Here is a 23,349-nt window from a genome sequence, read left to right on the forward strand (position 1 = left end):
CACCTTCTGACAGTGTGCAAGTAGTAACTGTTTTTGAAAAGTTAGATAAAACTGGTCCCCACAATGAACTATAATGTTGTGTGTAAAATGTCCCCACAAAGCATGTGTTAAGTTGTGTGAACGAGAAAGAGCTTCGCTGGTCAGAAGAAGAAACTGTTTCAGAAAAATTTGATAAAACTGGTCCCCACAATGAACTATAATGTAGTGTGCAAAATGTCCCCACAAAGCATGTGTTAAGTTGTGTGAATGAGAAATAACTTTACCGTACAGAAGTTATGTAAATTGGTAAACAATGACATTTCAAGTATGGCATCTTGAAGGTTAGTGGTAGAGGTATATTCATGGTCGATTTCAAACTTCACAGTATTTTCTTTCTTGATAAATTCTCACTCTACATTTTGGAGTCACGTGGTCCCCAAAACACATCTTCTGACAGTGTGCAAGTAGTAACTGTTTTTGAAAAGTTAGATAAAACTGGTCCCCACAATGAACTATAATGTTGTGTGTAAAATGTCCCCACAAAGCATGTGTTAAGTTGTGTGAACGAGAAAGAGCTTTGCTGGTCAGAAGAAGAAACTGTTTCAGAAAAATTTGATAAAACTGGTCCCCACAATGAACTATAATGTAGTGTGCAAAATGTCCCCACAAAGCATGTGTTAAGTTGTGTGAATGAGAAATAACTTTACCGTACAGAAGTTATGTAAATTGGTAAACAATGACATTTCAAGTATGGCATCTTGAAGGTTAGTGGTAGAGGTATATTCATGGTCGATTTCAAACTTCACAGTATTTTCTTTCTTGATAAATTATCACTCTACATTTTGGAGTCACGTGGTCCCCACAACACACCTTCTGACAGTGTGCAAGTAGTAACTGTTTTTGAAAAGTTAGATAAAACTGGTCCCCACAATGAACTATAATGTTGTGTGTAAAATGTCCCCACAAAGCCTGTTTTAAGTTGTGTGAATGAGAAATAGCTTTACTGGTCAGAAGTTATGTAAATTGGTAAACAATGACATTTCAAGTATGGCATCTTGAAGGTTAGTGGTAGAGGTATATTCAAGGTTGATTTCAAACTTCAGAGTATGTTCTTTCTTGATAAATTATCACTCTACATTTTGGAGTCACGTGGTCCCCACAACACACCTTCTGACAGTGTGCAAGTAGTAACTGTTTTTGAAAAGTTAGATAAAACTGGTCCCCACAATGAACTATAATGTTGTGTGTAAAATGTCCCCACAAAGCATGCGTTAAGTTGTGTGAATGAGAAGTAGCTTTACTGGTCATAAGTTATGTAAATTGGTATACAATGACATTTCAAGTATGGCATCTTGAAGGTTAGTGGTAGAGGTATATTCATGGTCGATTTCAAACTTCACAGTATTTTCTTTCTTGGTAAATTATCACACTACATTTTGTATTCACGTGGTCCCCACAACACACCTTCTGACAGTGTGCAAGTAGTAACTGTTTTTGAAAAGTTAGATAAAACTGGTCCCCACAATGAACTATAATGTTGTGTGTAAAATGTCCCCACAAAGCATGTGTTAAGTTGTGTGAATGAGAAAGAGCTTCGCTGGTTAGAAGAAGAAACTGTTTTTGAAAAGTTAGATAAAACTGGTCCCCACAATGAACTATAATGTTGTGTGTAAAATGTCCCCACAAAGCATGCGTTAAGTTGTGTGAATGAGAAATAGCTTTACTGGTCAGAAGTTATGTAAATTGGTATACAATGACATTTCAAGTATGGCATCTTGAAGGTTAGTGGTAGAGGTATATTCATGGTCGATTTCAAACTTCACAGTATTTTATTTCTTGATAAATTATCACTCTACATTTTGTATTCACGTGGTCCCCACAACACACCTTCTGACAGTGTGCAAGTAGTAACTGTTTTTGAAAAGTTAGATAAAACTGGTCCCCACAATGAACTATAATGTTGTGTGTAAAATGTCCCCACAAAGCATGTGTTAAGTTGTGTGAATGAGAAATAGCTTTACTGGTCAGAAGTTATGTAAATTGGTATACAATGACATTTCAAGTATGGCATCTTGAAGGTTAGTGGTAGAGGTATATTCATGGTCGATTTCAAACTTCACAGTATTTTATTTCTTGATAAATTATCACACTACATTTTGTATTCACGTGGTCCCCACAACACACCTTCTGACAGTGTGCAAGTAGTAACTGTTTTTGAAAAGGTAGATAAAACAGGTCCCCACGATGAACTCTAATGTTGTGTGTAAAATGTCCCCACAAAGCATGTGTTAAGTTGTGTGAACGAGAAAGAGCTTCGCTGGTTAGAAGAAGAAACTGTTTTTGAAAAGATAGATAAAACTGGTCCCCACAATGAACTATAATGTTGTGTGTAAAATGTCCCCACAAAGCATGTGTTAAGTTGTGTGAATGAGAAATAGCTTTACTGGTCAGAAGTTATGTAAATTGGTTATACAATGACATTTTAAGTATGGCATCTTGAAGGTTAGTGGTAGAGGTATATTCATGGTCGATTTCAAACTTCACAGTATTTTCTTTCTTGGTAAATTATCACACTACATTTTGTATTCACGTGGTCCCCACAACACACCTTCTGACAGTGTGCAAGTAGTAACTGTTTTTGAAAAGTTAGATAAAACTGGTCCCCACAATGAACTATAATGTTGTGTGTAAAATGTCCCCACAAAGCATGTGTTAAGTTGTGTGAATGAGAAATAGCTTTACTGGTCAGAAGTTATGTAAATTGGTTATACAATGACATTTCAAGTATGGCATCTTGAAGGTTAGTGGTAGAGGTATATTCATGGTCGATTTCAAACTTCACAGTGTTTTCTTTCTTGATAAATTATCACACTACATTTTGTATTCACGTGGTCCCCACAACACACCTTCTGACAGTGTGCAAGTAGTAACTGTTTTTGAAAAGTTAGATAAAACTGGTCCCCACAATGAACTATAATGTTGTGTGTAAAATGTCCCCACAACGCATGTGTTAAGTTGTGTGAATGAGAAATAGCTTTACTGGTCAGAAGTTATGTAAATTGGTATACAATGACATTTCAAGTATGGCATCTTGAAGGTTAGTGGTAGAGGTATATTCATGGTCGATTTCAAACTTCACAGTATTTTTTTTCTTGATAAATTATCACTCTACATTTTGTATTCACGTGGTCCCCACAACACACCTTCTGACAGTGTGCAAGTAGTAACTGTTTTTGAAAAGTTAGATAAAACTGGTCCCCACGATGAACTCTAATGTTGTCTAAAATGTGTGAAACATGTTTTTTCTAGATTGTGAATTCAGAATTAGTTTAGCAGAGCAGACACAACTTTGATCTCAAAAATTCTTATATGCACTTTTACTAAATTATTTATTGCATATGTGCCTTTATTTTCAGATTACAGACTTCAAAAAATGAAACTGAGACTTTTGTACCAAAATTAAGACGGCCTACAATAACTTTCAGTTGCACTTCAATTTTTCAAGTTGCTGCAATTCGATATAGTCTTTTTTTTTTTTCAGAACAGTCAAAATATTCTGCTTATTATAATATAAACTGCTAAAATAATCAAATTATGACACAAAACTGGCAAAACAGCACAAAGAATAATTTCTCATCTACCTGTTACAGCTCTACATATTTATAATCTTTTCATTAATTTTTTTAGATGAAAGACACAGATCTGGAAGATTCTGAACTATTTGATTCGTCATCAGAGAGTGCAGATGATCACGTACCAGATACCATCTCCGAAAGTGACAGTGACAGTGATGCTTCAGTTCAACTAAACTTTAAGAACACTTTTCTTTCTCTTAAACATGATTTTGGATGGTCAAAACATTACACCTGAAGCCCCCAGAGCAGTAGAAGAACCCCGGTCAAGTCAGACTATAAAGGACATCGTTAGATAGCAGTCATAAAAAAAAGGCCAGATCAGAGACTGTTGTCAGTGTTGCCAACTTAAGATGTTGCCACCAATACTTTGTCATTTCAGACCTTTGCCGCATAACTGTTGCTGCCCCCATTTAATGTAGTTTTATCTGTATATTCATGCCTGCAATAATCAGATAAAGGGTTGTTTGGCTGATTCTAGAGTATATTAGGTGCTTAAAGTAGGACTCATAACAGTTACAGTTTTAATAGTATAAACATACAAACAACAACTAGTCCCTATACCAAACACCTGTCCTACGTCCTCACAATTCCATAGTTAGTTAGATTAATGAGTGAATCAGTACATTGTATTTATTCATCCAACAGATCCAACATTTTATAAATACAGTTTTTTCTTCATGACAATTTTGAGAAATTTATGTCAGTGAATGTGAGTCCATGTCATTGAACAGTTTATTTGTTAATATAACACAGCATGTTCAGCTTATAAGAAAATGGCATCAAAATCCTCTTTCCCACTGACAATTTCAGTCAGAATGCACATATCAGTGTTTTCTTGGCAGAGTAATTGTATATTTTAGTTTTCTTATACTGTAGAAGTTAGTTTATACTTTATAGAACTTGTAACTTTGGATTATAACTCTTACACACTTTGGAGTCCTTGTATTTACAAATGTGTTTTTCCGACCACTTAAAGGTACAACTGCCCAAAAGAAGAAAACACCCTGGAAGGAGACAGAAGTGAAGGCAGTGGAAAGGCACATGAATCGATTCATCACATCTTGTATTGCTCCAGCAAAGTTTGACTGTGAGAAGTGTTTAAGGGCTGATCCAGAAGCTCTTAAGGACCGGAGCTGGCAGAATGTGAAATTCTACATATATAACCGCATTACAGCCAACAAGAGGAAATTAAGTAAACAATGGGAAGATTACCACCAGTAAGCGTTTGCTATGTGGTTGTCTGAAATTAAAAATATCTTACAAATTTGACTGAATAAGAATTATTCTTTGTAGGGATATAGATAGCCCGTCACTGTTTGATAAGTTTATATTCACTTCAACCACATTACACTAATAGTCCTATCAAATTCTGCTTCATTGTAAGGCGGAGTTCATGAACAGCAAGATTTTCTGTACAAAGTAATGCTTTGCATCCCTATCACCATTTACAGGTATCATGTTATATCTCTACATTTTCTATCAACAACTTTTGTTCTTTTTGGCTAGACTTTATTAGTTTTAAACAAACAGCTCTAACAAATGTAATAATGGAAGGACTTACGGTATCAGTAATAATGTATATAAAAATGCTTTTTGAAGTATGGTCCCCATTAGTCTTATAACAAGTTGTGTGAGTCATGCAAATGATATGTAAATGAGGTCCCCATCAGCCATACCTACCCGTTTTTTCTAAGGTCCCCATTTTGCACAGTCAAAACACTACTTCATGAATTTAGATATTTTAAGGTGTGTATGTACTAACTGATTTTTTCTTAGTGTCCCTGATTTTTTTCATACTTCCACAACCTCTAGAAAGGGTGGTCCCCACAGGTTATGATAAAAAGTGCACGCCCCGCAAACCATGGAAACCAGTATGTGTGTGTGTGTGTGTGTGTGTGTGTGTCTGTGTGTGATCCATGAGGGACAAACTGAGGCCATTTTCTGATTCTTTCTCCTTGCACCGGTGCAGCTAACAAGGTTGAACATGCGCAAGGTGAGCTTCTGCAGGGGGCAACATTCACTCACCCATGATTAGTCCAGAAGCTCGAGACAAATATTTATACATATAGAACATCTAATATTAAAATTCTACACTGGGCAGTTTGTACAGTAGTCATATTTTAGGAGTATGGAGTGCAGAGGCAAAGTGAAGCAGTTTTTTAACACTGTTCAGATTATTAGAAATTGATACAGAAAAAAATACACCTACAGTATATTTACAGTACTAATGTACTAAAAATAATGAAATTTCACAAATGTAATCTATTACAAGTTGTAAAGACCCATTTCTGCTCATGAGGGACGGTTTTGTTTCTTCTTTATTGACAGAAAACTTGTAAAAGCAAAAACATTTTACAATCTGATGTCATGTTTCATACACCCTCACTGTGCTTATACAATGTGTAAGCACTGTATTGATATCACAGGACCTTTGTTTTATCGCTATTGATGAAAATTATATTTTAATCATTATATTTTATTGCCCAGTCCTAATAGTGCCTCTAGGCAGGTAACATCCAGCTGTGTCCCTGAGCTGTGAAGCTGCAATGTGTGTTACCTCATCTCAATATGCCTCATCTCACCCGCTGTATCTTTACTTCAAGTGTCACCTTTGACAAGAAGTCTTCAGTTCATCAGTGTTACTGTAGCTCTTGAAAGCTTTTTGCTTATTTGACCAATACAGGAATGCCAACCAAAGTGAGAGGGCATCAAAGTAATAGCTCGTCACTGTGCATGAATAATAACGGGGTGTGGAGGTCATTGCACCTTTCGGCGCGTGTAGGCATCAGTTTGATTTTGCTGTCAGCAGTGAGTTTGATTGGAGTTTGATGCTGTGCTCTCACTGTGTGATAGGCCTCCTCAGCAGATGGCACCAGACTGTTCAAGGTGAACACTGTAGCCCTGTCTACATGCATGCATCTTATCACGTCTCTCTAATGGTCCCTCACTTAGCTCTGAGGCATCTTCTCCAGCACTCAAGCCAACGTCACCCTCTGTCATTTCAGATGTTCACTTGCCCCAGTAAGCAGACACAGGCATTCGGCTCTCTTCTCCTCCTGTGCCACTTGACAGAGAGGGACTGCAAAGGAGACACGAGTAGATGAGAAGGAGAGAAATGAAGAGAAGGAGGGGTGTTAAACCCTGCAACACTGCACTTTGTGTCAGAAATGGCACATCTACCCCCCTGTAATCTCTGAAGCCATGGTGTGGTGTGTCAGTGTTAAGTTGATACCAAGCTTTGGGCCTCTGTCTGTGGACTCGCACATCTGAAGCTCCACTGTAGCACCTAAACCCCGTAATCCAACTCAAAAGGACAGCTAAGTGTGTACGCGCTCGAGATTCACTGTTCCTTTCTCTGAACAAAGTATTCTTGCCTCTCATTCCCCTGTGTCGCTGGCCTGCTCCTTGGCCCGACAGGACCCCCTGAGGCCAGTGGGTGATTCTAGCATTTATCCTTCCCTTCAGAGTGACTCTGGCACAGAGCACATTCTCTTAGCATGGCACACTGCCTGTTCCAGAGGCCTGATGTCCCACTGAAGACCTGTCAGTAATGTTGATCAAATAAACCTGTGTTTAGTTGATCTGTGCGTGCCTGGCAATGACTTCATGCTGATGAATGAACCAACGTTTTATAGTCTTGCTCTAACCCTGTTTTTGTTCGCAAAGATTTTGTCGGTAAAACATTAGCAGTGTTATCCTGCGTTTCACTAATAGGCAATCTGCAAAGTGGTGAAAACGTCCCAACATTCCACACAAACCTCCCACAAGATTTCTGTGATTTCGTTACTGGGTTGACTTTTCTTCACTATCTGACAGATCCACTTATCACTATAACAACAGCAATGTAAATCATGTCAAGAGGGCGAGGCGGAAGGTGCATTTGTTTGCTTTCTTTTTTAGGGGCATACTGTATTCTGTTTTATTTATGGTATTTCTGTATTATAAAGTCAAGTTTGTTGTGCATCACTATCTTGTCATCGGTTTATCTTCAGTGTGCTTCTCCATCGTCTGCTCTCCTGCTGCTGAAGTCAGGAGTATTTGATAGGGCTCTTGACACAGCTGAGCCTCGGCAACTCGCCTCCTTTGTTCTCTTAGGAAAGGGTGCCAAATTCAGTGGAAGGTAGTAAATAGGAAAATGCTTCAAAGTCTTACCCATTGAAGCAATAGACATATTTGTGCACTTGGCACACAGTTACATTATTTGGCTCCAGGATAGGACAGACAAAATAAACAGTCAATATCTGTGTTAAAGTGGGATCATTATTACAACAACTGCACCAACCATAGCAACCCTTATCTTATCAGTAACATCTACCCTGCACAATCTCTTAGTGTAGCAGAACTGAACAAATCACATGACAGGAAAATGCTCTTTACATTCAGATACCTGTTCCCACATTAGAGTGACTTTGGCAGAACCAACTGCAAGCAATTATTTGCTAGTGGTCAGCATTTGGCCTATCTGTGTGGATTAATGGCGAGAATGCTGACCCGGGAGCTGGACAGCCGTGGTGTCGTCACACCCGAGTGAGTGGACTCCGGGCTCACCTAGGGCCGCAGATAGACTGTCCAGTGCAGCTGGGGCGTTAGGAAGGAAGGCTAAACCCAGAGGAAGAAGCATTTGGGCTGATCTCTATATGCAACCACAGCTCCAGTCTGCGTCTCCCATACCAATAACCTCCAACAGAGGTGAAGCTTTTGAAATGAACCACTGCATAATGGAGATAAACTCAAGTCACGGGTCATAGCAAGAGATAAGAGCCTGTATTTAACTGGGCAGTTTCATACATCATCTCTCTGCCTTGGAGCAGGGGATACTTTAAAATAGGCCGAGTTGTGATTGCATGGGACAGAATGTGTGTGCCCATGTGTGACTGCAAGTTAATGTTTTTCGGCGAGTGTGTGCATGATCATGTGTGCATTTTTCTTTTCAGGGTTTGTGTGAAAGAGAGAGGGAGTGGCGAGGAGTTTGCTTGGGCGTGAATGTAAGTGGAGAGAATGAGTGTTTGGGTGCGGGCCTCTGCGCGTCTGCTCCGGCAGCCTACGTGATTGTGTTTTGATTAGGTCTCAGTGGTGTGCCAAGTTCAGGCCTTGTAGAGATTCTCGCTCGTCCCACATCCCCATTGCTTTCCCAATTTGACAGCTGATGGGATCTCAGATGGAATGTGCGTGTGTGAATTGCCAGCAATATACATAACAACCTAATTTCTCTTTTCCATCCCTCACCCCTTTTCCCTCCCTCACTCCCTCTCACTTCCATTCCACTCCTCTTCTCTATTTATCTACAGTCATTGCTCCCTCTCTTTTGCCTCTTTCCGTCTCTCCAACGTCTTTCACACACCCCTCATACAATTCATAGGGTGCAGGGGCGGTGACAACCCCTGCCTGTTGGTCTGTAGTTTTTCACGTTGATGGTTCCGTGCTGTCTCTGCGCCACAAGTCTTCTGATCCACAGTAATTTGGTTAGCCAGTAAGCAATGTCCATAGCACACTATTCTCTTATAGCACAGTTCCTTGTTGTTGTAAACTGAAACTGTGATGAATACTTAACACAAACACAGACTGCTCTATCTGTTCATGCATAGTTCGTTGTGCATACTTACTGTGTCTGGGAATTGTTTCAGAACTGTGTTAGTGACTTAAACGAAAAAAATCCTGATATACAACAATTTAATAGTTAATGATAGTTCCACAATCTTATAATCATTGTTAGACATGTTAATCGCAGTTGATTACTATGTAATTTGATTTTAATATTACATGTAGTGGGCAGCTCAGTGCTCCAGTGACTGGTATTGACTGACTGCTTTTCATTGCTCTGGTCTCCACATACAGTACAAAACTATCCAGTTATCAATCTAAATTGATGGATGTAAGTGTTTGCAGGTTGTGTGATGTTTTTATACTGGTTATACTGTATATACAGTTTGGAGATTATATATACTAAAGAGTAACAGTAACAGTAGAAATAATAAGTGTACTTTTGTAAATCTAGATATACAGATTTAGTAAATGCTTTTATCCAAAACAACCTACAACTATGAGATAACATTACAGCTACTGCACAGTAAGAGACCTTGAAGTAAGTAAGGATAGATCAGGTAAAAAGGTGAACTGAAGTAAGTGCGAGTCAGGCATATTGGAGCTGTTGAATCGTTATGTATGTAGATGTCTCTCCGTGTCCCTTTTATTAAGAAAAAATGCATTATTTAATACATTTTCAATGTGCCCTTAAAGTTCTTTGTGTTTTCCCAGAATTTTCAACTGAGGGGCACATGTGTGTCTTGGGAAAGAAAAGTTAGTGTCAAGCCTTGAAATATTTCATTCACCTAACATAAGCGCACAGGGAGATTAGTAATAAAGGCCTGTCTCTTATAAAAGGCTGTCTCAAATAAAAGCATGCCTTTCTTATGATGAGATAAACAACGGTCCCAGAAGCAATTTTAACATTTTATGGTAATATTTTTGTGTTTACAGTGCACTGTACATACACCAGCAGTTTATTGTGTGTTTGAACAACCTGTCTTTAACTAAACAAAATATTGGCACTGTGGTATCTATCATTAAAAACGACAGAAATACTTGATTCAGTTATATATCATATGTGTTTTTGTATATGTGCTTGTGTGTATTTGCCCATTGTACCAGAAAGGTCTGCATACATTTGATAACACAGGAAGGTGCATCTGACTTGTGTGTTTGTTGATGGTTGTTTGACTGTGGTAATGCACTGACACAGGGCTGTGGTAATGAGCTTTGGAAGTCACTTGCTTTAGTATTAAATGCACATTTCCTTCCTTTTTAAGACACTAAAGCATGTTGGGATGAAATGTCATGTTGACAGCGCTGTGGTCGGTTCCTGCAGAATGCCTGGCCATGGAGAATAGTATTGCAGCTCTAATCACTCATCCTTGGCCATCAATCATGGCCCCGCCCCCTCTCTTCCTTCCACAGAACTTCTGGCCCACACTGCAAGGCCACTTTTAATGGCCTCCCAGAATGCTTATAATCACCAACCCTCAGTTAAATAGATTCTTCTTGAGTGTGAGGTGGAATTCTACAAATGTGGAGGTTCTGGTGTTTGGTGGCTGACCGTCACCTCAAGGTTGCAGAGAAGTGTGTAAGGTGAGAGATTTTCTACAAAATGTAGAGAGTCAATTTCTTGGTATGGGTGTACAGTTATAAATATTAGCTCCAATTTAGACTGGGGAGAACAGGGGAATGATGACCTTATTCAGAGACCCATGATTTCTGCAAGAGAATATCTATTTTTTCTCCCAAAGGTTCCTCATTTAGTGAGTGATTTCTTGTGTTATCCTACTTGTAATTCTGGGTTTATCTATATTTAAGTATATTTAATATTTTAGTCCACCTTTACATGTATTAAAATATTCAGTAATTAATATTGATTTGATTTAAAAATGTTTAATTATAGAAAGTTGACAGGGTAGAGGGATTGGAAAATGGTAGAGAAAATGGGGAATATTATTCAGCCAGGGTCTTTGAGCTTACTGTAGGACATTTCGGTATATTCCTGAACTATCCCTCCGACCAGGTGGATGCTATGTACTGGGGCTGCACGATTCTGGATTAAAAGGGAAAATCACAATTTTCTTCTTTCCACTCCAAAGGAAACACAACAAAAATATGATTGTGCCTGATCTGTTGTTGATGTTATCGGGCTGCAGGGATTCAACTGATTGCTGGTCCTTTGTTTCTGAAAAAATCGTATGTATCTTTTTTGTTGGAATCCTCTTCACGTCCTGATAGCCATCAATAAATAAAGCTGGTGTCTGGAGTCCTCACAGGTCTGTAATAGAGACAACCAATCCTTTGATTCTGACAAAATGGCGTGCCTGTCTGTCTCTATCCGACCTTCCTGTCTGCCACACCCTGCCCATACTTTCACATGTGCATGAGCGGAATCATCATCCTAGCTTTAACACCTTTGTTTTATTGCACTTGTGGTTTAGGTTTAAGATGATTCTATAAATGTTTGTGTTACCCTGCACTGTTGCTATAATATCGAAACGCTGCTTTCATTCTTTTTCGGTAAGAAGCACAGTGAGGATTGGTTTTCACCACCTTTACAGGGGTTTCTTTTGGAATCATTTAGTAGGTTTTGCTCGGGTGTGGCACCCATCAAGACCCAAAATATAGAAATGACAATCAGTTTCGGTCACTCTAGCTAGGCAGATGTTTTTTACACCGTATATATCTGGGACAATCAGGGAACAAGCAATAAACATATGTGTCAGTGACAGTGTAGCATAAACTCAGTGCAGCTTTTTCTAACTGCTTCAAGGTTGGGTTTGGAAAAATAAATTGTGATATAGAGAAAAGATGGCATAAACATGTAGTTGTGAATCAAGATCGAGTTTTCTTATATACTGTAAGTTTAGTTATGGCATGTTTAGTGACAATATGAACTGATATGAGGTCCAATGGTTACAATTAGGAGCTACTGTTTATACCGTCACAAGTATAACTTTATTTACTTACATTACTTATTTGTATAGCACTTATCTAAACAACTAACAAAGTGCTTCACACAAAAGTCCATGGCAAAATTAAGATTTGATTGTAACAAAAGAAATTCTGCTTCGTCCAATTTAAGAGCCAAATCATAACGTAATAAGGTCATGTACTTAAGAATTTAGATTAAATCAACAGAGAATGTGTCATTCATCCCAATTTCAGGCCAGATAGACAATAGTTGTGGTCACTGTTTAATACTTGCCATCATACATCTATCCAACCTCCTGTTATGGTGATCTTTTGTGGTGTACAACAAATCTCACTCCAATTGTTGCATTTTATTTAAATTCAACTAACACATATAATAGATTGTAGCTTCACCCCACTTCCCAATGTATACACCGATGCAAATCACATGATGCCAGTAAGATATATATATAAGACGGGGTAAATAAAGTTATCTTTTTTCCCCAGAGGAAGTACATCTTGTAATCTTGCAACAGGGACATCCATTTGGGTTTAATAATTGAAAAGAGAAACTACTATGTCACATCTTGGTATAAATTGTACTTTTTCAAAATATTGGGCAGAATTTTTTTTCTTTTCTTTCAGTCTTGAAATCCGATTTAATTTCTGTTTCTCTTCAACATTTCTTTTATCATGCCACAGAAGACAAGACGGAGGAGATGAAACCAAGCAGCGAGAGATTATAGTTGTTCCTATCAGCTCCAGCTATGTGTTTTAGCTCATGATGAAAAGAAGCATGACTTTGTTTATTAGTAAGAAAGCAGTAGGTTGCTCTGCTCTTGACTGAGCAAAGCTAATTAAAATCCCTGTAGAGCAAGGACTTTTCTAGCTGCTGCAAAACTTTGCTGTGCTTTTGAAAAGCATTACTATTTTTAGATCATCCAATTTGTGTCAGTGCTTGTGTGTGTACGTGTATGCGTGAGTGCACTTGTCTTGCTATAAGATACATTTATTTGTCCCAAACACATGCACAGACATGCACAGGCACACTCATGCAATGTAGGGAAATTTAAACTCTGCTTTTGACCCATCTGGTGCAGGACGCACAGAGCAGTGAGCGACCATGTACGGCGCCCGGGGAGCAGGTGTTGGGGGGGTAAGGTGCCTTGCTCAGGGGCACTAGACAGGGTAGGGAGAATCCTCTTGGATTTTTGGACAGATCAATCCAGGTTTGTCTTTTTGTTGTTTCTCCGTGGAGTCGAACCAGAGTCGAACCAGAGATCTTTTCTGCCCATAGTTCAAGTTTCTGCCACTAGACCACCGCCTCTCTTTAGTTGTGAGGACCAACCTCTGACAGACAACCAACATTGTGAGGACATTTTACCTTGTGAGGACATTAAGCCCAGTCCTCATTAAGATAATCCTAGGGTAACCTCCTTTGGCCCTAATGAGTGTTCTGTGTACCTTTCACTAGAAGTCCTTGCAGACAGAGTAAACCCTGAAATGTGTGTGAGAGACTGTGCTCTATTGCAAAACTCGGTATCGCAAGCAATTTTCTTTCCAGCAATCAACTTTTCTGATTGGCTAAGGGTGGGGATTTTTGTGAATTACATTTAAATATTGCAAATATGGATTTCTTTTCCAATGTGTAGCAATGTAACCAGCTAGTATATTATTAGAATGACAAATAGATCTTCTTTTAACTAATATAGGTAATAATAACCAGCTATAGATGCATCTATAATTATTTACTTCTATTATTAACAATTACTCAAACATTGTACTTCTTAAAGTTTAGAATTTCATTGTGAATGTTTTTGGAATTTTATTATGAATCTTATTTCATAATGAAATAATATATATATTTTGCAGTGGAAGCTGCAAAAAAGCATCTGGTTACACCGAGACTAAGCAAGAGTTGATGTATTGTAGAACTTAGAATTCAGATTGCCTTCTTTGCGTATCTAACAACAACAAACAAGTGGCTATACTGAGTCAGATAATGAACCTGAAAGAAATTAATTGAATCAGCTTGCTAATTTTAACATGACATTCGCGTTCGTCGTGAATATTACCGGCTAACAGAAAGAATACTCCATCTTAATAAACAAGGTTATCATGGAAATGGAACTGAGAACGGGTGTCTACACAGGCGGGGTTAGGGTTAGGGTTAGCTGTCACAATAGCTGTCAATAGTCACAAGTCAGATGAAAGTGTTGCTGAGAGGTCTTCCGATCAAGACTCAGATGGTATAAACAAATCTGTTGATTCGAAGTTCCAAAGAGTCAAAAACCTAAAGATACACAGTTTTATGTAATAGAAAACAAAGTAGCGAAGCTAGAGGACGTAGCCACACGATGGTGTGTCAGGGGGTTCGTGAATGCACCTGGTAGGAGTATATCAGCGGATATTAAGGTTAAAAACATGGTGTAAATTACTTGGTTTAGAGTTGAATCTGAATGTCGAGGCTTGTGGACACTTGGATGACACCACACAAGCAGGATGGAGGCATGTTGTGTTTTTCCCGTTGTTTTATTACGTATAAAGTATAAGCAGTCAGTAATTGTATTGTTTTGGCTCCAACACTGTTTTCCCCTGAGACTGGTGAATAGATAATGAGTGAATTTTCATTTTACTATGAACTATCCCTTTAAGATTGAATAGCAGCTATTAATTACCTGAGGAAGTGCAGTGTTGAATTTGATTCGATTCAGATACACCGTACCTTCAATATTAATAAAGATGTAATAAACAGGGGACCAGCACTTAGGGTTTTGATAATTTGAATATTATTTCACCATATCGGACTGATGCAGACATTTCCTTTTCATTGGTTCTGATCTCCATCATGATAACAACATATCAAGAATAACTTCCTCTTTAGCAATTTGTCTGCAAGGTTAAAGCATGTGTTCTGCTGTGATGCTTCATATCTAGCTCAATTGAAATAAACGACATGCAATGCAAGAAAAATAACACTAGTTATGTACATCATTCAAACCTGTATACAAACCACACAAAAAACTGAATCCTATTGATAAAAGGTCACTTTAACTATTTAAGAAAGATAGATGTCACTGGCAATACGACAGGGAAAGGTATTTTTAATGCAAGGTTTGGAAAGAAAGATTTGTTATGTAATTGTTTGTTCACTCCAGCATACATGCATAATGATGATAGTGCACATCTGCTTGTGTGGCTTATGGTTATATAGATTATTTTTGTATATAGTGATTTTTCTCACTGGTTCTTATTTTTTTTTACCTCAGTGGGATTGTCGTTTGATGCAGTGCTTTTCCAGTGCAGGCAAACAACTACACAGACACACACACATACACACTCTCTCTCTCTCTCTCTCTTCATGCACAGATGGGGAAGGCAAGAAATAATCAGTGGTACTGCACAAGACAGGTGTCAGCGTGTCCTCTTTGCCGGCCATAAAAGTTAATTAAAGAAAAGGAATTTTTATTGTGCTTGGTTGCTCAAGCACAGGCACTGACTGGGCTGCTGTTTAATAACAGCCTTTCCTGGAGCTGCTGTCAAGAGAGGTGTACCACTGAATAATGGCTTACCGCAGTTGTGTGTACGCTATGTACGTGTGTACAGTACCTGTGACTATTCATTATTTGCATGTTTTCTGGAATTTCCATCTAAATATTCAGCCAGACTCTTAATCTTCTGCCATATACCAGTGCCCTAGTAGTTCTCCAGTAGTGATAAGGCATTCATTATTCGACAGTGATGAGTTTTTCAATTTTCAAGTTTGGACAGTATATAGACATGTGAGGACCTGCATGTGCAGTATAATGTGAGGATGTCTGAAGGCACTTTTGAGTTCTAGAGGGACTGACTGGTACATACTAGTGTCGTCAATTGTGCATTCATTTTAGAATTTTTGTCGTATTCTATCGTCGATATATCTGTATTCTGTGATCCATTTATGAGCAAACTATCAATATAGATGTAACAAAAAAGGTGCATTTTCTCTTCACTAAATCCATGGTTAAGCCTGCACTGGATAGTAAGTAATGTGCATTTACTTTTTGGATGTTCTCAAAGTGGACAATATTTTAACATAAATATATAAAAAATATTTTGCCTTATTTAGACAAAGATCTGAAAAGCAAAAATAATTTCAACAATCAACCTCATCTATTATGAAAAGAACACTTCAGAAATTACGTCTGTGTACCTTCATGTAATATGTACTAAAACATATTGAGGCAGGACAGCAGAAAGGAGGTTTATGTGAATGGTTTAAACACTACTATTTCTATGTTCGTGTGATGCCAGTAGATAAATGCAAGAAGTTTGTGGCATCAAGAGAACTGCAGAAATTCTGTATCAATGTCCGATGAGCGTCTGCTGACACCAGAACTACCTGACCTATTAAACTGCACTTCCTGTTGCCGTCATCAACCAAAATAGCAAAGTTTCAAATATAATAATTCAAAATGACACCAAATTGAGACGTACGTTTACTTTCAATGTTTTGATAAAGAATAGTACAATGCTTTTGACATCTGCTGCACCCACATTTCAGTGGTTTTGAAATTATCAAAGGAGTAGAGATGGATCAGTCCTCAGTGTACAATAACATCCATTGACACCAGTCCCAAATTTGAAGAGAACCAGTGTTGGTATACTGAAGTTCCCATGTTAACAAGCTAGCCCATGTTTTCCCTTTCTGATAGTGAGTCCCTATAACATCCAATCTACCCTGAAGACGTGGTGCTGCCGAGGGCGTATTATAACCCCTTGTCATGTAAACTCAAATGCTAAAGCTCTTGGCAAGCAACCATAACCACTACATTTAGTGACTTTTTGATATATGATCTTTGAATAGGATATTTTGTTAGAGTTAGTGTTAAAAAAAAACACTGCAGAGTAGTTATGAGATAATTGTGCCCAATTGCTGCCCTCAAACTAGGGGCCAGCACATGGTTCAACTTTAATCACCATGGGAAAACTGCTAAATGAGGTAGCAGTGAAGGAGACGAGAATTTGAGGGAAGTAGGGAGGAATGATGAAATGGAGGGAGAAACTGAAAGGAGTGGAGCGATATAGCAGTAAAGGATGCATTAAGCAATTCAAGTTAGGGAGCAGCATAATGAGGTGATGTAATGATTTTCCTGTAGTTGTCATAGCTTTCACAGATGAATACAAGGGAGCAAAGCAGAGAGGAGCAGACATCAACAGGATGCTGTACATCAGGATGCTGCTTTGACAGTTTTTCATACAAAATCATAGTCCACTGAATACACACAAATACTGTTGATATAAAACACTCATGTTCATCGCTGTATTATGACAAGATAATCGTTTGTATCCCCGAGGTAATGAAATCCAATTTGATTTCATAAAAATAAAAACTAGAAATACGTCTGCCACTGACATATATCTACATATTCTCAACATCTGCACTCTTACGCTTAAATAATTGTGTATGCATCAATATTTGATGAACAACAAAGATGTCGGTGCCCTGCAGTATTTTTGAGCTTGAGCCATGGGATTATGTTAACAGTGTTCGCACGACCTCATCTATGATTCATTTATTGCCAGAACCCAAGCCACCACTGTTTTACCGCTCAGAGCTTTGTCAAGCCTGTCTGTGGGAGATAGCCAGTGGTAAGACGACGGCTGGGTTACAGAATGGAAAGATAGGTGCAAAAAGACGACTGTAAGACCACTGAGAAATTTAGCCTTTTGTGGGTGTTCAATTTGAAGCTGTAACTGCCGTTCTCTCGAACCCATTCTCTGCTTTTGCTCTTTTCAGTCCTTCCCTCTGTTACTGCAGGTCTTTCCAGCCCTCATTAATGCTAATATATGCAGCCTGGCTGGCGTAAAACCAGCAGGGAGGGGTCCCTCTCCCTTGATTACCAGCAGTGAGAGCGGGGGGTGTGGGAGGCTGAGGCGAGGGTGACCTGGACAGACACCTCATTTAATTTAATACATTGGAGCATGCAGCGGTGGGGGGGTTGCGGCAAGGGAGGGAGATAATCAAGAGGCTGGGCCCTTAAAATTGTGCTCTGAGATGACATGGAAGAGATTGGATTTGGAAACGAAGAGCAAAGAAGAGCAAAGCCAAGCGGAACACAATTGATTGATTCCATTCACGTAATCGCACCCACTGATGAGGAATGGTTTTTATTTTTTTTTTCTAAAGGAGGAGGATCTGATCAGATTTTTAAAAAATTCAACACAAGTGCTTTTATTGCTCATCCCTTATTCAGCAAAACCTACCCCTCACAGTCCCAGCTGCAGAAATAATCAGTCATCATAAATTCCTGTTATGAAGCTAAATCTCTACAAACAGCAGTTTCTAGCTACAGTAAGAAACATGGCTGCCTTGTGAGTTATAGAGAAATGCAGAATTAATTCAAGAAATGGAACCCGCAACACAGTGATATTAAATATACAAAAATTATAATCTCTTGTGAAAAGTTTCACAAAGAAAGTGATCATTGCAGGTCTGTTCTACTGCAGAACAATATTGTAAAGGTTGGTTAAATATTTTGGGGTGAACTATTGTAGGATTTTAAATGTCAACCATGAGGAAAAACTGACATGACAGATCTTCGCATAACACAGATGTTCCCTAATCTCTGTCTCTGTTGTAAACCAATTTATACAGAGGTCCTGCTGTAGTGCTGTTTATACCACATTTTCTTATTTACACTGAACCAAACAGGCCGGCATATTGCTGCTGCTGTGTTTGTTCAAATAGCATGGAGACCTTTTGGAATCAAACGAGTGATGTGTGACACATATCTGTCCTGCAGTGCTGGTTCTTCCTTTCACACAGACGTCAATCAGACTCCTTGACCACCTCCACTGCCAGCATAGAGCTGGAACAACAATGCCCCCATTTCCGTGTTCATATATTTTATACAGAATAGAGAATGGGGAATAAAGGCTGTATAAAAGGGACTTACGAAGATTATTCTTTCAGCATCCAGGCCCCAGTTATAGAGAATTCCGAGCTAATAGCCATGTCTGCCTGTGGCCTGGGTTAGGTATTCCAAATCTTTAAGGTAAGGTGATACCTGAACCCCCTCTTCTCCTTTCTCTTGGAGATGAGCAGTCCCGTCTTGGGGCTACAGCACCTGGGTTTAAACACCACCCGCCCGTCCCTCTATCCATACTGTGACGAATTGCAGGAAATCAGATTTTGGCCATGACAGGCAGATTATGCGATCCCTCTATCCACATGACTTAGCCCTGTCTCTCCTTCTTAATCGTTAAATGTGATTAAAGCAAACAAACGCAGCATTATTAGATTAGTCCGAAGGACATGGAGTCTTTGTGGCTCATTGTCTTTTCCTTTTTAATGAAATGCTGCTTGAAATTAACATTGCTTTGACTAATTTGATTTAAGATTGATTTAAGAAATACCAGACAGCTCTCATCTGCCTGCAGACAGTTTGAGATCCTTGTCAAGACATGGAGATCAAAAGTTAGTGAGGAAGGCAAACATTTCTGTTCTTCTGCAAAGTTCACAGGACTTGATTGAGTTACTAGTGCTGCACCGTTTCAGATGATTTCACTTGAGACCAGAAAGAGATTAACTCTGTCTGTGACTCAAGAAACGGATAAGGAGTAAAAGAACAAAATATGTAGAATACAAAAACAAACAAATCCTTGTCATGGTGAAAAACACGTTGTCAGTGGCTTTAATGGACGTTCGACTATACTAGAGCTGATGGTGTTTGTCGGAGAGCTGATGTGTGTTTGGATTAGAGGGTTAGTGTTTGCAAGAGGAGCGTATGTGTGTCTGTAATTGGCAGCGGGTGCTGCATTGTTGTTGAAAATAATCCTGTCAGCATAATCCTCCTTTGTGAGGTTCATTAATTGCATTTAAGGACAGATGCAATCTAGCTGATTCAGGCCCTGCTTTTGAGCCCTGTTCAGCTTTGACTGCACAAAGCCCCTGTCAATTTCAAAGGCTATGGGTCAGGTAAAGGGTGATTTCATTTAAATGTACCTTTCTATCCAGTTAACTCTAAACTGTGGGGCTGTGATGTCTATACAGTAGCAACATTTATTTAACAGCCAGCCATCTTGAGAGAGCAGCTTCTGTTGCCTGTGTTGTTGAGGTGAGGGCAATGCTAATGATATCTTCTCATTTCTTTAACAATAAACCTTGAATCATATAGTGTGGTATTTTAAGTCACATATCAAAAACTTCAACTAGAAATGTATCAACAGCTTTCTCCAATATATTTCTTTCAGAAGCATTTCCAGTTTAATAATTGTGTTTGTTGCACATGTTGTTGAAGATGTTTAATGTGTAAAGATGAGGTAGCCATATTTATACCATAAGTTTCTCTTACTTAAACACACTTTCCTGTGCAGAAATTCTCCAACTACAATAAATTGAAAAAGCAAAAAATTGGAAGACCTCAAGAAGCCTGGCATGTGATAGAAACTCAGCTGTGAAAGAAAGTGCAGCCCTGCCTTATTACTCTCCATTTTTTATTTTCTTGAACGAAACTTTAGAAAATCCATTTAGGATGGCCTCTGCTGCTTTGGCAGCCAGAGATACAGCCGCTTAAAAACAGAGGTCACCTCCACACTTGTTTAATAGCTACTCAGAGCACCTTGGTGAGTGTGTTTTTACCCTGACTGGTAATAAATACTCATGGACAAGGCTGGGTTTATCTTTTCACAGTGTTTTAAAGGGATACCTCTTTTTAAAGGAATATAGTACCAAAATGTAATCAATCACTCAACCTCTGAGGGCTTGAATAGTGGCTCTGAGGATGATGGGTGCAGTAGTAATTAATTTGGACTCACAACAGTTATGGTCCAAAAACCACTCCTGCACCATAATCCACCTCTTTTCTGTCAATAATGTTCCCATTTATAAAATGTGAGGGTATGTGTGAAGATGTATGATCCTTGTTGTTTCACAATTCACATTTGTTGGTTTGGATTAATTTGTTAACTTAAGTACGGACAACAAAAGATGCTGTATACAATAATTATTTGTGAATTATTAAGCTATGCATCACTTAATTTTCTATGTGTCTGTACCAGCTCAAAGCTAGTTATAACTACATATATACCAATTTATGTATTTGCCCAAATGAGATTTGCTTTTCTTGTTTAAAATGAGACAGCACAGACAACTAATAAGTAATAACTATGTATTTATCTCTGACATATACACTCGGCTCACAGTTTATTAGGAACACCTAGCTCAAACTAACAGCCATGTGAATGTAAATGTTTACCTTTTATGAGAAATATAATTTATAGCTTACAACTGTTTTAGTGTATTTGTAAAGGCTGCAGTTTACTGTGTTATTTAATTGTATTACTTTACATAGAAAAATGTACGGCTGGTCGACAATGCCCAAAATTATATCAAGATAAAAAAAATAAATATTAGTCTGAATTGCTAATTATCATTTGTGTTTTACATTTCAATTTCCTTGAAGTTTAAACACAGCTTGTTGCTCATGAGTGAAGGTTGTTGTTTTCAGCTTTATGACCAGAACATGATAAACCCCCTCACTGTTAACAATGCACAAGTAATATATCCATATTAATTTAACCTTGGTCATCTTGGTATTGATGAAAATTACATTGTGATAGTTATTTACATTGTTTTACTGCCTTGACAGTTGTCCACCCCATTTTTATTGAGGGCAGGCCAAATAACAAAATGTTTCTTTGTGTATCAGAGAATAGCTCGAATGCACCACATGGACTACTTCCTCTAAAATGATCATGCCGCTGAATCACTGAAAACCTCTCTAAAACAGTTAAAGAAAAGACTGGACATTATAACCTTCATGATTGTAGGATTTATTGCAAGACCATTCAACTAGATCCTAACTGTGGGTGATTAATTGATATGAGCATTTCTGTGGTGTGTCGCTCCCAGCTCGACTTCATTTTGGTCTTTCAAGCAAATCTGCCTCTTTCTCCTGATTATTTTTTCTTCTCTCCCCTTTTATTTATTTCTTTGGCTGGTGGCAAAAGAGAACTTGCCATGCATTTCATGTTGAACTCGGAGTATGTTGCTACGGTGGTTGCTAGGGATTTAGCCTAGAGTGACGTGGAAAGTCAAAATATTAAAGGTGTCCCTCTGATTCAGAGGCAATAGAAGCTGTGAGGAATGAGCAATCGCCTCAGAGAGAAGCTTTTTTGTGCCCTTTCATTATCAGGCCTCTGTCTTTTGAAATATCAAAATTGATTTTCTAAACACAAGAAAGGATTATGTAGAAGCTACAGCAAAAGGGGAAAACATTGCCTCTGAATATAAGTTTAGTTCATTCATTTTCTCATCGTGGTGTATACAAAACATTCTCTGTATCCTCCTCATAAATAAAACAAATCAACACCAATGCATCTTTCCTATCTGCTAAAAAGACAAAAGACAGTAAAACCTTATCTAATCAAGGGGTCCAAGTTTTCTTCTTTTAACCTCCCACCTAAACCATTGTATGGTGAAATGCATCACTTCAATTGGCAGTGGTTGTAACGACTACAGAGGCCAGACAAAATAAAGGCAAAATCTAACAATATGTGGATAAATCAACCAGGAAGACAAACGAGTCATTGTATTGCATATCTCTGGTTTTTAGTAAGGAAATATTTATCCGTTTTTTTCCACACTCTCGAATGCTGCATTCACACCAACGAACATTTTCACGTTACATTCCCAGTGTTTGGCTGCAGGATAATTTGTGTTTCCTCATGGTACTAGCGCCAACAGCACGAATAAAGGCAACTTGCAAATAGTGGCCTGATCCCTGAAGACTACTAGCTGAAGTGACAATTGTTGCATTTACCTGTTAAAAATTTTCGCCCGAGAAGATAGAGCCTTCATGTGTGTGTCCATAAGAACATCTGGAGGTGCGAACTGCCCTGGGAATTTCACAGTCTTATCCAGGAGCTGTGTTGCGATGACTTGCCGTTTCCAGTGCTAACTGAGACTGATCCGGTTAGATGAACAACTAGCTCGGATCAGTGCCAGGGACCTGTTCGCGCCTTTACATTGACTTAGTATGTATCTCATCGGGTAAAAACAAATTGCTTCGCTAACTTAGTATTCAAGCACATCAACAGCTTAAGAAATATGTACTTTCTTACTTTCTTTTGTTACTAGCTAGCAAACTTGTGCCTCGACAAGGAGACATGGATTTTGAAAAGCTGTTAACTATAGAGTAAGGACTTCTAAGATGCTTTGTGCAACTTGAGCCGAGCTTCCTGCGAGTAAACAGGTGTAGTGGTTGCTAAATTGCTGCATTATAACGTATGTTCACCATTTTAAACT

This window comes from Platichthys flesus, chromosome 1, assembly GCF_949316205.1.
Source record: "Platichthys flesus chromosome 1, fPlaFle2.1, whole genome shotgun sequence".
Classification (NCBI taxonomy): Eukaryota; Metazoa; Chordata; class Actinopteri; order Pleuronectiformes; family Pleuronectidae; genus Platichthys; species Platichthys flesus.